The sequence below is a fragment of the Ranitomeya imitator genome, chromosome 1, assembly GCF_032444005.1.
Source record: "Ranitomeya imitator isolate aRanImi1 chromosome 1, aRanImi1.pri, whole genome shotgun sequence".
In the NCBI taxonomy this organism is placed as follows: Eukaryota; Metazoa; Chordata; class Amphibia; order Anura; family Dendrobatidae; genus Ranitomeya; species Ranitomeya imitator.
Window position 1 is genome coordinate 1,080,990,585 of NC_091282.1, and position 20,170 is coordinate 1,081,010,754.

General features: G+C 30.9%; 30 non-coding genes across 30 annotated transcripts; all 30 read right to left on the reverse strand.

Annotated features, from left to right (window-relative positions):
• Positions 1 to 2,301: 2,301 nt before the first annotated feature.
• TRNAC-GCA (transfer RNA cysteine (anticodon GCA)) lies at positions 2,302 to 2,373 on the reverse strand. Its single transcript has one exon. It is a non-coding gene; the product is annotated as a tRNA-Cys (tRNA).
• Positions 2,374 to 4,831: 2,458 nt separating this feature from the next.
• TRNAC-GCA (transfer RNA cysteine (anticodon GCA)) lies at positions 4,832 to 4,903 on the reverse strand. Its single transcript has one exon. It is a non-coding gene; the product is annotated as a tRNA-Cys (tRNA).
• A 928-nt stretch (positions 4,904 to 5,831) lies between these two features.
• Positions 5,832 to 5,903, reverse strand: TRNAC-GCA (transfer RNA cysteine (anticodon GCA)). The gene has a single exon. It is a non-coding gene; the product is annotated as a tRNA-Cys (tRNA).
• A 948-nt stretch (positions 5,904 to 6,851) lies between these two features.
• TRNAC-GCA (transfer RNA cysteine (anticodon GCA)) lies at positions 6,852 to 6,923 on the reverse strand. Its single transcript has one exon. It is a non-coding gene; the product is annotated as a tRNA-Cys (tRNA).
• A 428-nt stretch (positions 6,924 to 7,351) lies between these two features.
• Positions 7,352 to 7,423, reverse strand: TRNAC-GCA (transfer RNA cysteine (anticodon GCA)). The gene has a single exon. It is a non-coding gene; the product is annotated as a tRNA-Cys (tRNA).
• A 435-nt stretch (positions 7,424 to 7,858) lies between these two features.
• Positions 7,859 to 7,930, reverse strand: TRNAC-GCA (transfer RNA cysteine (anticodon GCA)). Its single transcript has one exon. It is a non-coding gene; the product is annotated as a tRNA-Cys (tRNA).
• A 436-nt stretch (positions 7,931 to 8,366) lies between these two features.
• TRNAC-GCA (transfer RNA cysteine (anticodon GCA)) lies at positions 8,367 to 8,438 on the reverse strand. Its single transcript has one exon. It is a non-coding gene; the product is annotated as a tRNA-Cys (tRNA).
• A 428-nt stretch (positions 8,439 to 8,866) lies between these two features.
• TRNAC-GCA (transfer RNA cysteine (anticodon GCA)) lies at positions 8,867 to 8,938 on the reverse strand. The gene has a single exon. It is a non-coding gene; the product is annotated as a tRNA-Cys (tRNA).
• A 435-nt stretch (positions 8,939 to 9,373) lies between these two features.
• TRNAC-GCA (transfer RNA cysteine (anticodon GCA)) lies at positions 9,374 to 9,445 on the reverse strand. The gene has a single exon. It is a non-coding gene; the product is annotated as a tRNA-Cys (tRNA).
• Positions 9,446 to 9,771: 326 nt separating this feature from the next.
• TRNAC-GCA (transfer RNA cysteine (anticodon GCA)) lies at positions 9,772 to 9,843 on the reverse strand. The gene has a single exon. It is a non-coding gene; the product is annotated as a tRNA-Cys (tRNA).
• A 435-nt stretch (positions 9,844 to 10,278) lies between these two features.
• Positions 10,279 to 10,350, reverse strand: TRNAC-GCA (transfer RNA cysteine (anticodon GCA)). Its single transcript has one exon. It is a non-coding gene; the product is annotated as a tRNA-Cys (tRNA).
• Positions 10,351 to 10,778: 428 nt separating this feature from the next.
• On the reverse strand, positions 10,779 to 10,850 carry TRNAC-GCA (transfer RNA cysteine (anticodon GCA)). Its single transcript has one exon. It is a non-coding gene; the product is annotated as a tRNA-Cys (tRNA).
• Positions 10,851 to 11,285: 435 nt separating this feature from the next.
• TRNAC-GCA (transfer RNA cysteine (anticodon GCA)) lies at positions 11,286 to 11,357 on the reverse strand. The gene has a single exon. It is a non-coding gene; the product is annotated as a tRNA-Cys (tRNA).
• Positions 11,358 to 11,796: 439 nt separating this feature from the next.
• On the reverse strand, positions 11,797 to 11,868 carry TRNAC-GCA (transfer RNA cysteine (anticodon GCA)). The gene has a single exon. It is a non-coding gene; the product is annotated as a tRNA-Cys (tRNA).
• A 428-nt stretch (positions 11,869 to 12,296) lies between these two features.
• On the reverse strand, positions 12,297 to 12,368 carry TRNAC-GCA (transfer RNA cysteine (anticodon GCA)). The gene has a single exon. It is a non-coding gene; the product is annotated as a tRNA-Cys (tRNA).
• Positions 12,369 to 12,803: 435 nt separating this feature from the next.
• On the reverse strand, positions 12,804 to 12,875 carry TRNAC-GCA (transfer RNA cysteine (anticodon GCA)). The gene has a single exon. It is a non-coding gene; the product is annotated as a tRNA-Cys (tRNA).
• Positions 12,876 to 13,313: 438 nt separating this feature from the next.
• On the reverse strand, positions 13,314 to 13,385 carry TRNAC-GCA (transfer RNA cysteine (anticodon GCA)). The gene has a single exon. It is a non-coding gene; the product is annotated as a tRNA-Cys (tRNA).
• Positions 13,386 to 13,820: 435 nt separating this feature from the next.
• Positions 13,821 to 13,892, reverse strand: TRNAC-GCA (transfer RNA cysteine (anticodon GCA)). Its single transcript has one exon. It is a non-coding gene; the product is annotated as a tRNA-Cys (tRNA).
• A 439-nt stretch (positions 13,893 to 14,331) lies between these two features.
• On the reverse strand, positions 14,332 to 14,403 carry TRNAC-GCA (transfer RNA cysteine (anticodon GCA)). The gene has a single exon. It is a non-coding gene; the product is annotated as a tRNA-Cys (tRNA).
• Positions 14,404 to 14,831: 428 nt separating this feature from the next.
• TRNAC-GCA (transfer RNA cysteine (anticodon GCA)) lies at positions 14,832 to 14,903 on the reverse strand. The gene has a single exon. It is a non-coding gene; the product is annotated as a tRNA-Cys (tRNA).
• A 435-nt stretch (positions 14,904 to 15,338) lies between these two features.
• On the reverse strand, positions 15,339 to 15,410 carry TRNAC-GCA (transfer RNA cysteine (anticodon GCA)). The gene has a single exon. It is a non-coding gene; the product is annotated as a tRNA-Cys (tRNA).
• Positions 15,411 to 15,842: 432 nt separating this feature from the next.
• On the reverse strand, positions 15,843 to 15,914 carry TRNAC-GCA (transfer RNA cysteine (anticodon GCA)). The gene has a single exon. It is a non-coding gene; the product is annotated as a tRNA-Cys (tRNA).
• Positions 15,915 to 16,350: 436 nt separating this feature from the next.
• Positions 16,351 to 16,422, reverse strand: TRNAC-GCA (transfer RNA cysteine (anticodon GCA)). The gene has a single exon. It is a non-coding gene; the product is annotated as a tRNA-Cys (tRNA).
• Positions 16,423 to 16,861: 439 nt separating this feature from the next.
• Positions 16,862 to 16,933, reverse strand: TRNAC-GCA (transfer RNA cysteine (anticodon GCA)). Its single transcript has one exon. It is a non-coding gene; the product is annotated as a tRNA-Cys (tRNA).
• A 443-nt stretch (positions 16,934 to 17,376) lies between these two features.
• On the reverse strand, positions 17,377 to 17,448 carry TRNAC-GCA (transfer RNA cysteine (anticodon GCA)). The gene has a single exon. It is a non-coding gene; the product is annotated as a tRNA-Cys (tRNA).
• Positions 17,449 to 17,876: 428 nt separating this feature from the next.
• TRNAC-GCA (transfer RNA cysteine (anticodon GCA)) lies at positions 17,877 to 17,948 on the reverse strand. Its single transcript has one exon. It is a non-coding gene; the product is annotated as a tRNA-Cys (tRNA).
• Positions 17,949 to 18,383: 435 nt separating this feature from the next.
• TRNAC-GCA (transfer RNA cysteine (anticodon GCA)) lies at positions 18,384 to 18,455 on the reverse strand. Its single transcript has one exon. It is a non-coding gene; the product is annotated as a tRNA-Cys (tRNA).
• A 439-nt stretch (positions 18,456 to 18,894) lies between these two features.
• On the reverse strand, positions 18,895 to 18,966 carry TRNAC-GCA (transfer RNA cysteine (anticodon GCA)). The gene has a single exon. It is a non-coding gene; the product is annotated as a tRNA-Cys (tRNA).
• A 434-nt stretch (positions 18,967 to 19,400) lies between these two features.
• On the reverse strand, positions 19,401 to 19,472 carry TRNAC-GCA (transfer RNA cysteine (anticodon GCA)). Its single transcript has one exon. It is a non-coding gene; the product is annotated as a tRNA-Cys (tRNA).
• Positions 19,473 to 19,903: 431 nt separating this feature from the next.
• TRNAC-GCA (transfer RNA cysteine (anticodon GCA)) lies at positions 19,904 to 19,975 on the reverse strand. The gene has a single exon. It is a non-coding gene; the product is annotated as a tRNA-Cys (tRNA).
• Positions 19,976 to 20,170: the final 195 nt, after the last annotated feature.

Here is a 20,170-nt window from a genome sequence, read left to right on the forward strand (position 1 = left end):
TTACAAGTAATTTCTTGGGTTTAGAGTCTACCAATGTGCCATATGTATCTTTTGTAGATTTCTTTTCAGACAAAATTTCTCAAGCATTTTCCTACATTTCTTAAGTTGTTTTCCTATTAAGAAGGCACATAAACATGATCTTTTTGCTACTTTTCTTAAATAGTATTTAAATTAAGAAAGTACATAAACATGAATTCAACTTGATATGGTTCTAAAACTTCCATGAACATATAGGTAAAAAAGCATGTTGAATCTGTTGAAAAAGTGAATACAGAGGGCACTCGGAGTTGAACCAAGGACCTCTTGATGTGCAGTCAAATGCTCTACCACTGAGCGATACCCCCTATATTTGAAAACAAAAATTTTTTTATTTTTTTTTTGCATAAAAGCTGAAATATTTTTACAGATTTGCATTGTGGTGACTTTTTATTACTTTGATGTGCATTTTACTTTGTTAAACAGAGTTCATTAATTCAAAAAGTACAAAGAAACACAAAGGTATTTTTATTTTACAAGTCATTTCTTGGGTTTAGATTCTACCAATGTGCCACATGTATCTTTTGTAGCTTTCATTTCAGACAAAATTTCTCAAGCATTTTCCTACATTTCTTAAGTTATTTTCATATTAACAAGGCACATCAACATGATCTTTTTGCTACTTTTCTTAAATAGTAATCAAATTAAGAACGTACATAAACATGAATTCAGCTTCATATGGTTCTAAAACTTCCATGAACATATAGGTAAAAAAGCATGTTTAATCTGTTGAAAAAGGGCATACAGGGGGCACTCGGAGTTGAACCAAGGACCTCTTGATCTGCAGTCAAATGCTCTACCACTGAGCTTTACCCCCTATATTTGAAAACAAAATGTTTTTCTTTTTTTGCATAAAAACTGAAAGATTTTTACACAGTTTTACATTGTGGTGACTTTTTATTACTTTGATGTGCATTTTACTTTGTTAAACAGAGTTCATTAATCCAAAAAGTACAAAGAAACACAAAGGTATTTTTATTTTACAAGTCATTTCTTGGGTTTAGATTCTACCAATGTGCCACATGTATCTTTTGTAGCTTTCATTTCAGACAAAATTTCTCGAGCATTTTGATACATTTCTTAAGTTGTTTTCATATTAAGAAGGCACATCAACATGATCTTTTTGCTACATTTCTTAATCAGAATCCACATTAGGAAAGTACATAGACATGAATTCAACTTCATATGGTTCTAAACCTTTCATGAACATAAAGGTAAAAAAGCATGATTAATCTGTTAAAAAAGTGTCCACAAGGGGCACACGGAGTCGAACCAAGGACCTCTTGATCTGCAGTCAAATGCTCTACCACTGAGATATACCCTCTATATTAGAAAACAAAAACTTTTTTTTTTTTTGCATAAAACCTGAAAGATTTTTACACAGTTTTACATTGTGGTGACTTTTTATTACTTTGATGTGCATTTTACTTTGATAAACAGAGTTCAATAATTCAAAAAGTACAAAGAAACACAAAAGTATTTTTATTTTACAAGTCATTTCTTGGGTTTAGAGTCTACCAATATGCCATATGTATCTTTTGTAGATTTCTTTTCAGACAAAATTTCTCAAGCATTTTCCTACAATTCTTAAGTTGTTTTCATATTAAGTAGGCACATCAACATGATCTATTTGCTACTTTTCTTAAATAGTATTCAAATTAAGAAAGTACATAAACATGAATTCAACTTCATATGGTTCTAAAACTTCCATGAACATATAGGTAAAAAAGCATGTTTAATCTGTTGAAAAAGTGCGTACAAGGGGCACTCGGAGTTGAACCAAGTACCTCTTGATCTGCAGTCAAATGCTCTACCACTGAGCTATACCCCCTATATTTGAAAAGAAAAACTTTATTTTTTTTGCATAAAACCTGAAAGATTTTTACACAGTTTTACATTGTGGTGACTTTTTATTACTTTGATGTGCATTTTACTTTGTTAAACAGAGTTCATTAATCCAAAAAGTACAAAGAAACACAAAGGTATTTTTATTTTACAAGTCATTTCTTGGGTTTAGATTCTACCAATGTGCCACATGTATCTTTTGTAGCTTTCATTTCAGACAAAATTTCTCGAGCATTTTGATACATTTCTTAAGTTGTTTTCATATTAAGAAGGCACATCAACATGATCTTTTTGCTACTTTCCTTGAATAGTATTCAAATTAAGAAAGTACATAAACATGAATTCAACTTCATATGGTTCTAAACCTTTCATGAACATAAAGGTAAAAAAGCATGATTAATCTGTTGAAAAAGTGTCCACAGGGGGCACTCGGAGTCGAACCAAGGACCTCTTGATCTGCAGTCAAGTGCTCTACCACTGAGCTATACCCCCTATATTAGAAAACAACAATTTTTTTTTTTTTTGCATAAAACCTGAAAGATATTTACACAGTTTTACATTGTGGTGACTTTTTATTACTTTGATGTGCATTTTACTTTGATAAATAGAGTTCAATAATTCAAAAATTACAAAGAAACACAAAAGTATTTTTATTTTACAAGTCATTTCTTGGGTTTAGAGTCTACCAATGTGCCATATGTATATTTTGTAGATTTCTTTTCAGACAAAATTTCTCAAGCATTTCCCTACATTTCTTAAGTTGTTTTCCTATTAAGAAGGCACATCAACATGATCTTTTTGCTACTTTTCTTAAATAGTATTCAAATTAAGAAAGTACATAAACATGAATTCAACTTCATATGGTTCTAAAACTTCCATGAACATATAGGTAAAAAAGCATGTTTAATCTGTTGAAAAAGTGCATGCAGGGGGCACTCGGAGTTGAACCAAGTAACTCTTGATCTGCAGGCAAATGCTCTACCACTGAGCTATATCCCCTACATTTAAAAACAAAAACTTTTTTTTTTTGCATAAAACCTGAAAGATTTTTACACAGTTTTACATTGTGGTGAATTTTTATTGCTTTGATGTGCATTTTACTTTGTTAAACAGAGTTCATTAATTCAAAAAGTACAAAGAAACACAAAGGTATTTTTATTTTACAAGTCATTTCTTGGGTTTAGATTCTACCAATGTGACACATGTATCTTTTGTAGCTCTCATTTCAGACAAAATTTCTCAAGCATTTTCCTACATTTCTTAAGTTGTTTTCATATTAACAAGGCACATCAACATGATCTTTTTGCTACTTTTCTTAAATAGTAATCAAATTAAGAACGTACATAAACATGAATTCAGCTTCATATGGTTCTAAAACTTCCATGAACATATAGGTAAAAAAGCATGTTTAATCTGTTGAAAAAGGGCATACAGGGGGCACTCGGAGTTGAACCAAGGACCTCTTGATCTGCAGTCAAATGCTCTACCACTGAGCTTTACCCCCTATATTTGAAAACAAAATGTTTTTCTTTTTTTGCATAAAAACTGAAAGATTTTTACACAGTTTTACATTGTGGTGACTTTTTATTACTTTGATGTGCATTTTACTTTGTTAAACAGAGTTCATTAATCCAAAAAGTACAAAGAAACACAAAGGTATTTTTATTTTACAAGTCATTTCTTGGGTTTAGATTCTACCAATGTGCCACATGTATCTTTTGTAGCTTTCATTTCAGACAAAATTTCTCGAGCATTTTGATACATTTCTTAAGTTGTTTTCATATTAAGAAGGCACATCAACATGATCTTTTTGCTACATTTCTTAATCAGAATCCACATTAGGAAAGTACATAGACATGAATTCAACTTCATATGGTTCTAAACCTTTCATGAACATAAAGGTAAAAAAGCATGATTAATCTGTTAAAAAAGTGTCCACAAGGGGCACACGGAGTCGAACCAAGGACCTCTTGATCTGCAGTCAAATGCTCTACCACTGAGATATACCCTCTATATTAGAAAACAAAAACTTTTTTTTTTTTGCATAAAACCTGAAAGATATTTACACAGTTTTACATTGTGGTGACTTTTTATTACTTTGATGTGCATTTTACTTTGATAAATAGAGTTCAATAATTCAAAAAGTACAAAGAAACACAAAAGTATTTTTATTTTACAAGTCATTTCTTGGGTTTAGAGTCTACCAATGTGCCATATGTATATTTTGTAGATTTCTTTTCAGACAAAATTTCTCAAGCATTTCCCTACATTTCTTAAGTTGTTTTCCTATTAAGAAGGCACATCAACATGATCTTTTTGCTACTTTTCTTAAATAGTATTCAAATTAAGAAAGTATATAAACATGAATTCAACTTCATATGGTTCTAAAACTTCCATGAACATATAGGTAAAAAAGCATGTTTAATCTGTTGAAAAAGTGCATGCAGGGGGCACTCGGAGTTGAACCAAGTAACTCTTGATCTGCAGGCAAATGCTCTACCACTAAGCTATACCCCCTATATTTGAAAACAAAAACTTTTTTTTTTTGCATAAAACCTGAAAGATTTTTACACAGTTTTACATTGTGGTGAATTTTTATTGCTTTGATGTGCATTTTACTTTGTTAAACAGAGTTCATTAATTCAAAAAGTACAAAGAAACACAAAGGTATTTTTATTTTACAAGTCATTTCTTGGGTTTAGATTCTACCAATGTGCCACATGTATCTTTTGTAGCTTTCATTTCAGACAAAATTTCTCGAGCATTTTGATACATTTCTTAAGTTGTTTTCATATTAAGAAGGCACATCAACATGATCTTTTTGCTACATTTCTTAATCAGAATCCACATTAGGAAAGTACATAAACATGAATTCAACTTCATATGGTTCTAAAACTTCCATGAACATATAGGTAAAAAAGCATGTTGAATCTGTTGAAAAAGTGAATACAGGGGGCACTCGGAGTCGAACCAAGGACCTCTTGATCTGCAGTCAAATGCTCTACCACTGAGCTATACCCCCTATATTAGAAAAAAAAAACTTTTTTTTTTTTGCATAAAACCTGAAAGATTTTTACAGTTTTACATTGTGGTGACTTTTTATTACTTTGATGTGCATTTTACTTTGATAAACAGAGTTCATTCATTCAAAAAGTACAAAGAAACACAAAGGTATTTTTATTTTACAAGTAATTTCTTGGGTTTAGAGTCTACCAATGTGCCATATGTATCTTTTGTAGATTTCTTTTCAGACAAAATTTCTCAAGCATTTTCCTACATTTCTTAAGTTGTTTTCCTATTAAGAAGGCACATAAACATGATCTTTTTGCTACTTTTCTTAAATAGTATTTAAATTAAGAAAGTACATAAACATGAATTCAACTTGATATGGTTCTAAAACTTCCATGAACATATAGGTAAAATGGCATGTTTAATCTGTTGAAAAAGTGCATGCAGGGGGCACTCGGAGTTGAACCAAAGACCTCTTGATCTGCAGTCAAATGTTCTACCACTGAGCTATACCCCCTATATTTGAAAACTAAAATTTTTTTTTTGCATAAAACCTGAAAGATTTTCACACAGTTTTACATTGTGGTGACTTTTTATTGCTTTGATGTGCATTTTACTTTGTTAAACAGAGTTCATTAATTCAAAAAGTACAAAGAAACACAAAGGTATTTTTATTTTACAAGTCATTTCTTGGGTTTAGATTCTACCAATGTGCCACATGTATCTTTTGTAGCTTTCATTTTAGACAAAATTTCTCAAGCATTTTCCTACATTTCTTGAGTTGTTTTCATATTAAGAAGGCACATCAACATGATCTTTTTGCTACATTTCTTAATCAGAATCCACATTAGGAAAGTACATAAACATGAATTCAACTTCATATGGTTCTAAACCTTTCATGAACATAAAGGTAAAAAAGCATCTGTTGAAAAAGTGTCCACAGGGGGCACTCGGAGTCGAACCAAGGACCTCTTGATCTGCAGTCAAATGCTCTACCACTGAGCTATACCCCCTATATTAGAAAACAAAAACTTTTTTTTTTTTTGCATAAAACCTGAAAGATTTTTACACAGTTTTACATTGTGGTGACTTTTTATTACTTTGATGTGCATTTTACTTTGATAAACAGCGTTTAATAATTCAAAAAGTACAAAGAAACACAAAAGTATTTTTATTTTACAAGTCATTTCTTGGGTTTAGAGTCTACCAATGTGCCATATGTATCTGTTGTAGATTTCTTTTCAGACAAAATTTCTCAAGCATTTCCCAACATTTCTTAAGTTGTTTTCCTATTAAGAAGGCACATCAACATGATCTTTTTGCTACTTTTCTTAAATAGTATTCAAATTAAGAAAGTATATAAACATGAATTCAACTTCATATGGTTCTAAAACTTCCATGAACATATAGGTAAAATGGCATGTTTAATCTGTTGAAAAAGTGCATACAGGGGGCACTCGGAGTTGAACCAAGGACCTCTTGATCTGCTGTCAAATGCTCTACCACTGAGCTATACCCCCTATATTTGAAAACATAAACTTTTTTTTTTTTTTTTTTTGCATAAAAGCTGAAAGATTTTTACACAGTTTTACATTGTGGTGACTTTTTATTACTTTGATGTGCATTTTACTTTGTTAAACAGAGTTCATTAATTCAAAAAGTACAAAGAAACACAAAGGTATTTTTATTTTACAAGTAATTTCTTGGGTTTAGATTCTACCAATGTGCCATATGTATCTTTTGTAGATTTCTTTTCAGACAAAATTTCTCAAGCATTTTCCTACATTTCTTAAGTTGTTTTCATATTAAGAAGGCACATCAACATGATCTTTTTGCTACATTTCTTAATCAGAATCCACATTAAGAAAGTACATAAACATGAATTCAACTTCACATCGTTCTAAAACTTCCATGAACATATAGGTAAAAAAGCATGTTTAATCTGTTGAAAAAGTGAATACAGGGGGCACTCGGAGTTGAACCAAGGACCTCTTGATCTGCAGTCAAATGCTCTGCCACTGAGCTATACCCCCTATGTTAGAAAACAAAAACTTTTTTTTTTTTTGCATAAAACCTGAAAGATTTTTACACAGTTTTACATTGTGGTGACTTTTTATTACTTTGATGTGCATTTTACTTTGTTAAACAGAGTTTATTAATCCAAAAAGTACAAAGAAACACAAAGGTATTTTTATTTTACAAGTAATTTCTTGGGTTTAGAGTCTACCAATGTGCCATATGTATCTTTTGTAGATTTCTTTTCAGACAAAATTTCTCAAGCATTTTCCTACATTTCTTGAGTTGTTTTCATATTAAGAAGGCACATCAACATGATCTTTTTGCTACATTTCTTAATCAGAATCCACATTAGGAAAGTACATAAACATGAATTCAACTTCATATGGTTCTAAACCTTTCATGAACATAAAGGTAAAAAAGCATCTGTTGAAAAAGTGTCCACAGGGGGTACTCGGAGTCGAACCAAGGACCTCTTGATCTGCAGTCAAATGCTCTACCACTGAGCTATACCCCCTATATTAGAAAACAAAAACTTTTTTTTTTTTTGCATAAAACCTGAAAGATTTTTACACAGTTTTACATTGTGGTGACTTTTTATTACTTTGATGTGCATTTTACTTTGATAAACAGCGTTTAATAATTCAAAAAGTACAAAGAAACACAAAAGTATTTTTATTTTACAAGTCATTTCTTGGGTTTAGAGTCTACCAATGTGCCATATGTATCTGTTGTAGATTTCTTTTCAGACAAAATTTCTCAAGCATTTCCCAACATTTCTTAAGTTGTTTTCCTATTAAGAAGGCACATCAACATGATCTTTTTGCTACTTTTCTTAAATAGTATTCAAATTAAGAACGTATATAAACATGAATTCAACTTCATATGGTTCTAAAACTTCCATGAACATATAGGTAAAATGGCATGTTTAATCTGTTGAAAAAGTGCATACAGGGGGCACTCAGAGTTGAACCAAGGACCTCTTGATCTGCAGTCAAATGCTCTACCACTGAGCTATACCCCCTATATTTGAAAACATAAATTTTTTTTTTTTTTTGCATAAAAGCTGAAAGATTTTTACACAGTTTTACATTGTGGTGACTTTTTATTACTTTGATGTGCATTTTACTTTGTTAAACAGAGTTCATTAATTCAAAAAGTACAAAGAAACACAAAGGTATTTTTATTTTACAAGTAATTTCTTGGGTTTAGATTCTACCAATGTGCCATATGTATCTTTTGTAGATTTCTTTTCAGACAAAATTTCTCAAGCATTTTCCTACATTTCTTAAGTTGTTTTCATATTAAGAAGGCACATCAACATGATCTTTTTGCTACATTTCTTAATCAGAATCCACATTAAGAAAGTACATAAACATGAATTCAACTTCACATCGTTCTAAAACTTCCATGAACATATAGGTAAAAAAGCATGTTTAATCTGTTGAAAAAGTGAACACAGGGGGCACTCGGAGTTGAACCAAGGACCTCTTGATCTGCAGTCAAATGCTCTGCCACTGAGCTATACCCCCTATATTCGAAAACAAAAACTTTTTTTTTTTTTGCATAAAACCTGAAAGATTTTTACACAGTTTTACATTGTGGTGACTTTTTATTACTTTGATGTGCATTTTACTTTGTTAAACAGAGTTTATTAATCCAAAAAGTACAAAGAAACACAAAGGTATTTTTATTTTACAAGTAATTTCTTGGGTTTAGAGTCTACCAATGTGCCATATGTATCTTTTGTAGATTTCTTTTCAGACAAAATTTCTCAAGCATTTTCCTACATTTCTTGAGTTGTTTTCATATTAAGAAGGCACATCAACATGATCTTTTTGCTACATTTCTTAATCAGAATCCACATTAGGAAAGTACATAAACATGAATTCAACTTCATATGGTTCTAAACCTTTCATGAACATAAAGGTAAAAAAGCATCTGTTGAAAAAGTGTCCACAGGGGGCACTCGGAGTCGAACCAAGGACCTCTTGATCTGCAGTCAAATGCTCTACCACTGAGCTATACCCCCTATATTAGAAAACAAAAACTTTTTTTTTTTTTGCATAAAACCTGAAAGATTTTTACACAGTTTTACATTGTGGTGACTTTTTATTACTTTGATGTGCGTTTTACTTTGATAAACAGCGTTTAATAATTCAAAAAGTACAAAGAAACACAAAAGTATTTTTATTTTACAAGTCATTTCTTGGGTTTAGAGTCTACCAATGTGCCATATGTATCTGTTGTAGATTTCTTTTCAGACAAAATTTCTCAAGCATTTCCCTACATTTCTTAAGTTGTTTTCCTATTAAGAAGGCACATCAACATGATCTTTTTGCTACTTTTCTTAAATAGTATTCAAATTAAGAAAGTATATAAACATGAATTCAACTTCATATGGTTCTAAAACTTCCATGAACATATAGGTAAAATGGCATGTTTAATCTGTTGAAAAAGTGCATACAGGGGGCACTCGGAGTTGAACCAAGGACCTCTTGATCTGCAGTCAAATGCTCTACCACTGAGCTATACCCCCTATATTTGAAAACATAAACTTTTTTTTTTTTTTTTGCATAAAAGCTGAAAGATTTTTACACAGTTTTACAATTTCTTGGGTTTAGAGTCTACCAATGTGCCATATGTATCTTTTGTAGATTTCTTTTCAGACAAAATTTCTCAAGCATTTTCCTACATTTCTTGAGTTGTTTTCATATTAAGAAGGCACATCAACATGATCTTTTTGCTACATTTCTTAATCAGAATCCACATTAGGAAAGTACATAAACATGAATTCAACTTCATATGGTTCTAAACCTTTCATGAACATAAAGGTAAAAAAGCATCTGTTGAAAAAGTGTCCACAGTGGGCACTCGGAGTCGAACCAAGGACCTCTTGATCTGCAGTCAAATGCTCTACCACTGAGCTATACCCCCTATATTAGAAAACAAAAACTTTTTTTTTTTTTGCATAAAACCTGAAAGATTTTTACACAGTTTTACATTGTGGTGACTTTTTATTACTTTGATGTGCATTTTACTTCGATAAACAGCGTTTAATAATTCAAAAAGTACAAAGAAACACAAAAGTATTTTTATTTTACAAGTCATTTCTTGGGTTTAGAGTCTACCAATGTGCCATATGTATCTGTTGTAGATTTCTTTTCAGACAAAATTTCTCAAGCATTTCCCTACATTTCTTAAGTTGTTTTCCTATTAAGAAGGCACATCAACATGATCTTTTTGCTACTTTTCTTAAATAGTATTCAAATTAAGAAAGTACATAAACATGAATTCAACTTCACATCGTTCTAAAACTTCCATGAACATATAGGTAAAAAAGCATGTTTAATCTGTTGAAAAAGTGAATACAGGGGGCACTCGGAGTTGAACCAAGGACCTCTTGATCTGCAGTCAAATGCTCTACCACTGAGCTATACCCCCTATATTAGAAAACAAAAACTTTTTTTTTTTTTGCATAAAACCTGAAAGATTTTTACACAGTTTTACATTGTGGTGACTTTTTATTACTTTGATGTGCATTTTACTTTGTTAAACAGAGTTTATTAATCCAAAAAGTACAAAGAAACACAAAGGTATTTTTATTTTACAAGTAATTTCTTGGGTTTAGAGTCTACCAATGTGCCATATGTATCTTTTGTAGATTTCTTTTCAGACAAAATTTCTCAAGCATTTTCCTACATTTCTTGAGTTGTTTTCATATTAAGAAGGCACATCAACATGATCTTTTTGCTACATTTCTTAATCAGAATCCACATTAGGAAAGTACATAAACATGAATTCAACTTCATATGGTTCTAAACCTTTCATGAACATAAAGGTAAAAAAGCATCTGTTGAAAAAGTGTCCACAGTGGGCACTCGGAGTCGAACCAAGGACCTCTTGATCTGCAGTCAAATGCTCTACCACTGAGCTATACCCCCTATATTAGAAAACAAAAACTTTTTTTTTTTTTGCATAAAACCTGAAAGATTTTTACACAGTTTTACATTGTGGTGACTTTTTATTACTTTGATGTGCATTTTACTTCGATAAACAGCGTTTAATAATTCAAAAAGTACAAAGAAACACAAAAGTATTTTTATTTTACAAGTCATTTCTTGGGTTTAGAGTCTACCAATGTGCCATATGTATCTGTTGTAGATTTCTTTTCAGACAAAATTTCTCAAGCATTTCCCTACATTTCTTAAGTTGTTTTCCTATTAAGAAGGCACATCAACATGATCTTTTTGCTACTTTTCTTAAATAGTATTCAAATTAAGAAAGTATATAAACATGAATTCAACATCATATGGTTCTAAAACTTCCATGAACATATAGGTAAAATGGCATGTTTAATCTGTTGAAAAAGTGCATACAGGGGGCACTCGGAGTTGAACCAAGAACCTCTTGATCTGCAGTCAAATGCTCTACCACTGAGCTATACCCCCTATATTTGAAAACAAAAACTTTTTTTTTTTTTTTTTGCATAAAAGCTGAAAGATTTTTACACAGTTTTACATTGTGGTGACTTTTTATTACTTTGATGTGCATTTTACTTTGTTAAACAGAGTTCATTAATTCAAAAAGTACAAAGAAACACAAAGGTATTTTTATTTTACAAGTCATTTCTTGGGTTTAGAGTCTACCAATGTGCCATATGTATCTGTTGTAGATTTCTTTTCAGACAAAATTTCTCAAGCATTTTCCTACATTTCTTAAGTTGTTTTCATATTAAGAAGGCACATCAACATGATCTTTTTGCTACATTTCTTAATCAGAATCCACATTAAGAAAGTACATAAACATGAATTCAACTTCACATCGTTCTAAAACTTCCATGAACATATAGGTAAAAAAGCATGTTTAATCTGTTGAAAAAGTGAATACAGGGGGCACTCGGAGTTGAACCAAGGACCTCTTGATCTGCAGTCAAATGCTCTACCACTGAGCTATACCCCCTATATTAGAAAACAAAAACTTTTTTTTTTTTTGCATAAAACCTGAAAGATTTTTACACAGTTTTACATTGTGGTGAATTTTTATTACTTTGATGTGCATTTTACTTTGTTAAACAGAGTTTATTAATCCAAAAAGTACAAAGAAACACAAAGGTATTTTTATTTTACAAGTAATTTCTTGGGTTTAGAGTCTACCAATGTGCCATATGTATCTTTTGTAGATTTCTTTTCAGACAAAATTTCTCAAGCATTTTCCTACATTTCTTGAGTTGTTTTCATATTAAGAAGGCACATCAACATGATCTTTTTGCTACATTTCTTAATCAGAATCCACATTAGGAAAGTACATAAACATGAATTCAACTTCATATGGTTCTAAACCTTTCATGAACATAAAGGTAAAAAAGCATCTGTTGAAAAAGTGTCCACAGTGGGCACTCGGAGTCGAACCAAGGACCTCTTGATCTGCAGTCAAATGCTCTACCACTGAGCTATACCCCCTATATTAGAAAACAAAAACTTTTTTTTTTTTTGCATAAAACCTGAAAGATTTTTACACAGTTTTACATTGTGGTGACTTTTTATTACTTTGATGTGCATTTTACTTTGATAAACAGCGTTTAATAATTCAAAAAGTACAAAGAAACACAAAAGTATTTTTATTTTACAAGTCATTTCTTGGGTTTAGAGTCTACCAATGTGCCATATGTATCTGTTGTAGATTTCTTTTCAGACAAAATTTCTCAAGCATTTCCCTACATTTCTTAAGTTGTTTTCCTATTAAGAAGGCACATCAACATGATCTTTTTGCTACTTTTCTTAAATAGTATTCAAATTAAGAAAGTATATAAACATGAATTCAACTTCATATGGTTCTAAAACTTCCATGAACATATAGGTAAAATGGCATGTTTAATCTGTTGAAAAAGTGCATACAGGGGGCACTCGGAGTTGAACCAAGGACCTCTTGATCTGCAGTCAAATGCTCTACCACTGAGCTATACCCCCTATATTTGAAAACAAAAACTTTTTTTTTTTTTTTTGCATAAAAGCTGAAAGATTTTTACACAGTTTTACATTGTGGTGACTTTTTATTACTTTGATGTGCATTTTACTTTGTTAAACAGAGTTCATTAATTCAAAAAGTACAAAGAAACACAAAGGTATTTTTATTTTACAAGTCATTTCTTGGGTTTAGATTCTACCAATGTGCCATATGTATCTTTTGTAGATTTCTTTTCAGACAAAATTTCTCAAGCATTTTCCTACATTTCTTAAGTTGTTTTCATATTAAGAAGGCACATCAACATGATCTTTTTGCTACATTTCTTAATCAGAATCCACATTAAGAAAGTACATAAACATGAATTCAACTTCATATCGTTCTAAAACTTCCATGAACATATAGGTAAAAAAGCATGTTTAATCTGTTGAAAAAGTGAATACAGGGGGCACTCGGAGTTGAACCAAGGACCTCTTGATCTGCAGTCAAATGCTCTACCACTGAGCTATACCCCCTATATTAGAAAACAAAAACTTTTTTTTTTTTTGCATAAAACCTGAAAGATTTTTACACAGTTTTACATTGTGGTGACTTTTTATTACTTTGATGTGCATTTTACTTTGATAAACAGCGTTTAATAATTCTAAAAGTACAAAGAAACACAAAAGTATTTTTATTTTACAAGTCATTTCTTGGGTTTAGAGTCTACCAATGTGCCATATGTATCTGTTGTAGATTTCTTTTCAGACAAAATTTCTCAAGCATTTCCCTACATTTCTTAAGTTGTTTTCCTATTAAGAAGGCACATCAACATGATCTTTTTGCTACTTTTCTTAAATAGTATTCAAATTAAGAAAGTATATAAACATTAATTCAACTTCATATGGTTCTAAAACTTCCATGAACATATAGGTAAAATGGCATGTTTAATCTGTTGAAAAAGTGCATACAGGGGGCACTCGGAGTTGAACCAAGGACCTCTTGATCTGCAGTCAAATGCTCTACCACTGAGCTATACCCCCTATATTTGAAAACATAAACTTTTTTTTTTTTTTTTTGCATAAAAGCTGAAAGATTTTTACACAGTTTTACATTGTGGTGACTTTTTATTACTTTGATGTGCATTTTACTTTGTTAAACAGAGTTCATTAATTCAAAAAGTACAAAGAAACACAAAGGTATTTTTATTTTACAAGTCATTTCTTGGGTTTAGATTCTACCAATGTGCCATATGTATCTTTTGTAGATTTCTTTTCAGACAAAATTTCTCAAGCATTTTCCTACATTTCTTAAGTTGTTTTCATATTAAGAAGGCACATCAACATGATCTTTTTGCTACATTTCTTAATCAGAATCCACATTAAGAAAGTACATAAACATGAATTCAACTTCACATCGTTCTAAAACTTCCATGAACATATAGGTAAAAAAGCATGTTTAATCTGTTGAAAAAGTGAATACAGGGGGCACTCGGAGTTGAACCAAGGACCTCTTGATCTGCAGTCAAATGCTCTACCACTGAGCTATACCCCCTATATTAGAAAACAAAAACTTTTTTTTTTTTTGCATAAAACCTGAAAGATTTTTACACAGTTTTACATTGTGGTGACTTTTTATTACTTTGATGTGCATTTTACTTTGTTAAACAGAGTTTATTAATCCAAAAAGTACAAAGAAACACAAAGGTATTTTTATTTTACAAGTAATTTCTTGGGTTTAGAGTCTACCAATGTGCCATATGTATCTTTTGTAGATTTCTTTTCAGACAAAATTTCTCAAGCATTTTCCTACATTTCTTGAGTTGTTTTCATATTAAGAAGGCACATCAACATGATCTTTTTGCTACATTTCTTAATCAGAATCCACATTAGGAAAGTACATAAACATGAATTCAACTTCATATGGTTCTAAACCTTTCATGAACATAAAGGTAAAAAAGCATCTGTTGAAAAAGTGTCCACAGTGGGCACTCGGAGTCGAACCAAGGACCTCTTGATCTGCAGTCAAATGCTCTACCACTGAGCTATACCCCCTATATTAGAAAACAAAAACTTTTTTTTTTTTTGCATAAAACCTGAAAGATTTTTACACAGTTTTACATTGTGGTGACTTTTTATTACTTTGATGTGCATTTTACTTTGATAAACAGCGTTTAATAATTCAAAAAGTACAAAGAAACACAAAAGTATTTTTATTTTACAAGTCATTTCTTGGGTTTAGAGTCTACCAATGTGCCATATGTATCTGTTGTAGATTTCTTTTCAGACAAAATTTCTCAAGCATTTCCCTACATTTCTTAAGTTGTTTTCCTATTAAGAAGGCACATCAACATGATCTTTTTGCTACTTTTCTTAAATAGTATTCAAATTAAGAAAGTATATAAACATGAATTCAACTTCATATGGTTCTAAAACTTCCATGAACATATAGGTAAAATGGCATGCTTAATCTGTTGAAAAAGTGCATACAGGGGGCACTCGGAGTTGAACCAAGGACCTCTTGATCTGCAGTCAAATGCTCTACCACTGAGCTATACCCCCTATATTTGAAAACAAAAACTTTTTTTTTTTTTTTTTGCATAAAAGCTGAAAGATTTTTACACAGTTTTACATTGTGGTGACTTTTTATTACTTTGATGTGCATTTTACTTTGTTAAACAGAGTTCATTAATTCAAAAAGTACAAAGAAACACAAAGGTATTTTTATTTTACAAGTCATTTCTTGGGTTTAGATTCTACCAATGTGCCATATGTATCTTTTGTAGATTTCTTTTCAGACAAAATTTCTCAAGCATTTTCCTACATTTCTTGAGTTGTTTTCATATTAAGAAGGCACATCAACATGATCTTTTTGCTACATTTCTTAATCAGAATCCACATTAGGAAAGTACATAAACATGAATTCAACTTCATATGGTTCTAAACCTTTCATGAACATAAAGGTAATAAAGCATCTGTTGAAAAAGTGTCCACAGGGGGCACTCGGAGTCGAACCAAGGACCTCTTGATCTGCAGTCAAATGCTCTACCACTGAGCTATACCCCCTATATTAGAAAACAAAAACTTTTTTTTTTTTTTGCATAAAACCTGAAAGATTTTTACACAGTTTTACATTGTGGTGACTTTTTATTACTTTGATGTGCATTTTACTTTGATAAACAGCGTTTAATAATTCAAAAAGTACAAAGAAACACAAAAGTATTTTTATTTTACAAGTCATTTCTTGGGTTTAGAGTCTACCAATGTGCCATATGTATCTGTTGTAGATTTCTTTTCAGACAAAATTTCTCAAGCATTTTCCTACATTTCTTAAGTTGTTTTCATATTAAGAAGGCACATCAACATGATCTTTTTGCTACTTTTCTTAAATAGTATTCAAATTAAGAAAGTATATAAACATGAATTCAACTTCATATGGTTCTAAAACTTCCATGAACATATAGGTAAAATGGCATGTTTAATCTATTGAAAAAGTGCATACAGGGGGCACTCGGAGTTGAACCAAGGACCTCTTGATCTGCAGTCAAATGCTCTACCACTGAGCTATACCCCCTATATTTGAAAACAAAAACTTTTTTTTTTTTTTTTTGCATAAAAGCTGAAAGATTTTTACACAGTTTTACATTGTGGTGACTTTTTATTACTTTGATGTGCATTTTACTTTGTTAAACAGAGTTCATTAATTCAAAAAGTACAAAGAAACACAAAGGTATTTTTATTTTACAAGTCATTTCTTGGGTTTAGATTCTACCAATGTGCCATATGTATCTTTTGTAGATTTCTTTTCAGACAAAATTTCTCAAGCATTTTCCTACATTTCTTAAGTTGTTTTCATATTAAGAAGGCACATCAACATGATCTTTTTGCTACTTTTCTTAAATAGTATTCAAATTAAGAAAGTATATAAACATGAATTCAACTTCATATGGTTCTAAAACTTCCATGAACATATAGGTAAAATGGCATGTTTAATCTGTTGAAAAAGTGCATACAGGGGGCACTCGGAGTTGAACCAAGGACCTCTTGATCTGCAGTCAAATGCTCTACCACTGAGCTATACCCCCTATATTTGAAAACATAAACTTTTTTTTTTTTTTTTTTTTTGCATAAAAGCTGAAAGATTTTTACACAGTTTTACATTGTGGTGACTTTTTATTACTTTGATGTGCATTTTACTTTGTTAAACAGAGTTCATTAATTCAAAAAGTACAAAGAAACACAAAGGTATTTTTATTTTACAAGTCATTTCTTGGGTTTAGATTCTACCAATGTGCCATATGTATCTTTTGTAGATTTCTTTTCAGACAAAATTTCTCAAGCATTTTCCTACATTTCTTAAGTTGTTTTCATATTAAGAAGGCACATCAACATGATCTTTTTGCTACATTTCTTAATCAGAATCCACATTAAGAAAGTACATAAACATGAATTCAACTTCACATCGTTCTAAAACTTCCATGAACATATAGGTAAAAAAGCATGTTTAATCTGTTGAAAAAGTGAATACAGGGGGCACTCGGAGTTGAACCAAGGACCTCTTGATCTGCAGTCAAATGCTCTATCACTGAGCTATACCCCCTATATTTGAAAACAAAAACTTTTTTTTTTTTTGCATAAAACCTGAAAGATTTTTACACAGTTTTACATTGTGGTGACTTTTTATTACTTTGATGTGCATTTTACTTTGTTAAACAGAGTTTATTAATCCAAAAAGTACAAAGAAACACAAAGGTATTTTTATTTTACAAGTAATTTCTTGGGTTTAGAGTCTACCAATGTGCCATATGTATCTTTTGTAGATTTCTTTTCAGACAAAATTTCTCAAGCATTTTCCTACATTTCTTGAGTTGTTTTCATATTAAGAAGGCACATCAACATGATCTTTTTGCTACATTTCTTAATCAGAATCCACATTAGGAAAGTACATAAACATGAATTCAACTTCATATGGTTCTAAACCTTTCATGAACATAAAGGTAAAAAAGCATCTGTTGAAAAAGTGTCCACAGTGGGCACTCGGAGTCGAACCAAGGACCTCTTGATCTGCAGTCAAATGCTCTACCACTGAGCTATACCCCCTATATTAGAAAACAAAAACTTTTTTTTTTTTTGCATAAAACCTGAAAGATTTTTACACAGTTTTACATTGTGGTGACTTTTTATTACTTTGATGTGCATTTTACTTTGATAAACAGCGTTTAATAATTCAAAAAGTACAAAGAAACACAAAAGTATTTTTATTTTACAAGTCATTTCTTGGGTTTAGAGTCTACCAATGTGCCATATGTATCTGTTGTAGATTTCTTTTCAGACAAAATTTCTCAAGCATTTCCCTACATTTCTTAAGTTGTTTTCCTATTAAGAAGGCACATCAACATGATCTTTTTGCTACTTTTCTTAAATAGTATTCAAATTAAGAAAGTATATAAACATGAATTCAACTTCATATGGTTCTAAAACTTCCATGAACATATAGGTAAAATGGCATGTTTAATCTGTTGAAAAAGTGCATACAGGGGGCACTCGGAGTTGAACCAAGGACCTCTTGATCTGCAGTCAAATGCTCTACCACTGAGCTATACCCCCTATATTTGAAAACAAAAACTTTTTTTTTTTTTTTTTGCATAAAAGCTGAAAGATTTTTACACAGTTTTACATTGTGGTGACTTTTTATTACTTTGATGTGCATTTTACTTTGTTAAACAGAGTTCATTAATTCAAAAAGTACAAAGAAACACAAAGGTATTTTTATTTTACAAGTCATTTCTTGGGTTTAGATTCTACCAATGTGCCATATGTATCTTTTGTAGATTTCTTTTCAGACAAAATTTCTCAAGCATTTTCCTACATTTCTTAAGTTGTTTTCATATTAAGAAGGCACATCAACATGATCTTTTTGCTACATTTCTTAATCAGAATCCACATTAAGAAAGTACATAAACATGAATTCAACTTCATATCGTTCTAAAACTTCCATGAACATATAGGTAAAAAAGCATGTTTAATCTGTTGAAAAAGTGAATACAGGGGGCACTCGGAGTTGAACCAAGGACCTCTTGATCTGCAGTCAAATGCTCTACCACTGAGCTATACCCCCTATATTAGAAAACAAAAACTTTTTTTTTTTTGCATAAAACCTGAAAGATTTTTACACAGTTTTACATTGTGGTGACTTTTTATTACTTTGATGTGCATTTTACTTTGATAAACAGCGTTTAATAATTCAAAAAGTACAAAGAAACACAAAAGTATTTTTATTTTACAAGTCATTTCTTGGGTTTAGAGTCTACCAATGTGCCATATGTATCTGTTGTAGATTTCTTTTCAGACAAAATTTCTCAAGCATTTCCCTACATTTCTTAAGTTGTTTTCCTATTAAGAAGGCACATCAACATGATCTTTTTGCTACTTTTCTTAAATAGTATTCAAATTAAGAAAGTATATAAACATGAATTCAACTTCATATGGTTCTAAAACTTCCATGAACATATAGGTAAAATGGCATGTTTAATCTGTTGAAAAAGTGCATACAGGGGGCACTCGGAGTTGAACCAAGGACCTCTTGATCTGCAGTCAAATGCTCTACCACTGAGCTATACCCCCTATATTTGAAAACATAAACTTTTTTTTTTTTTTTTGCATAAAAGCTGAAAGATTTTTACACAGTTTTACATTGTGGTGACTTTTTATTACTTTGATGTGCATTTTACTTTGTTAAACAGAGTTTATTAATCCAAAAAGTACAAAGAAACACAAAGGTATTTTTATTTTACAAGTAATTTCTTGGGTTTAGAGTCTACCAATGTGCCATATGTATCTTTTGTAGATTTCTTTTCAGACAAAATTTCTCAAGCATTTTCCTACATTTCTTGAGTTGTTTTCATATTAAGAAGGCACATCAACATGATCTTTTTGCTACATTTCTTAATCAGAATCCACATTAGGAAAGTACATAAACATGAATTCAACTTCATATGGTTCTAAACCTTTCATGAACATAAAGGTAAAAAAGCATCTGTTGAAAAAGTGTCCACAGTGGGCACTCGGAGTCGAACCAAGGACCTCTTGATCTGCAGTCAAATGCTCTACCACTGAGCTATACCCCCTATATTAGAAAACAAAAACTTTTTTTTTTTTTGCATAAAACCTGAAAGATTTTTACACAGTTTTACATTGTGGTGACTTTTTATTACTTTGATGTGCATTTTACTTTGATAAACAGCGTTTAATAATTCAAAAAGTACAAAGAAACACAAAAGTATTTTTATTTTACAAGTCATTTCTTGGGTTTAGAGTCTACC